The 271-nt window shown below is 66.8% G+C and overlaps 1 protein-coding gene across 1 annotated transcript in view; it reads right to left on the bottom strand.

The window, feature by feature from the left end:
• Positions 1–271, bottom strand: part of LOC104842977 (MAGUK p55 subfamily member 2-like) — a gene marked incomplete at its 5' end in the record, with an annotated part of 4,710 nt that overhangs the window by 1,006 nt on the left and 3,433 nt on the right. The gene's annotated exons all lie outside the window — the stretch shown is intronic.

Here is a 271-nt window from a genome sequence, read left to right as displayed (position 1 = left end):
CCCCCAGCTCCCTTGGGAGGGGGACAAGGCCTCCTGGCAATCCCCCCATCCCACCCCCAGTTCACGGACCATGGGGACAAAAGATCCTGGCACCCCCATGTTCCCCTGGGGACCCCCAGCACGCTGGGGACAGGGATAAGGTGTTCTGGTACCCCCACAGCCCCCAGGAGAGAACCCAAATGTCCTGGCTGCTCCCCCCAGGGAACCCCAGCTTGCTGGGCACAGGGACAAGGGGTCCTGGTGCCCCCATACCCCTCCCCAGGGACCCCCA

This window comes from Haliaeetus leucocephalus, unplaced genomic scaffold (genome assembly GCF_000737465.1).
Source record: "Haliaeetus leucocephalus isolate CR32 unplaced genomic scaffold, Haliaeetus_leucocephalus-4.0 Scaffold110, whole genome shotgun sequence".
NCBI lineage: Eukaryota > Metazoa > Chordata > Aves > Accipitriformes > Accipitridae > Haliaeetus > Haliaeetus leucocephalus.
Note: the sequence above shows the minus strand (reverse complement) of the source record. Positions and strands in the feature narration are given on the sequence as shown.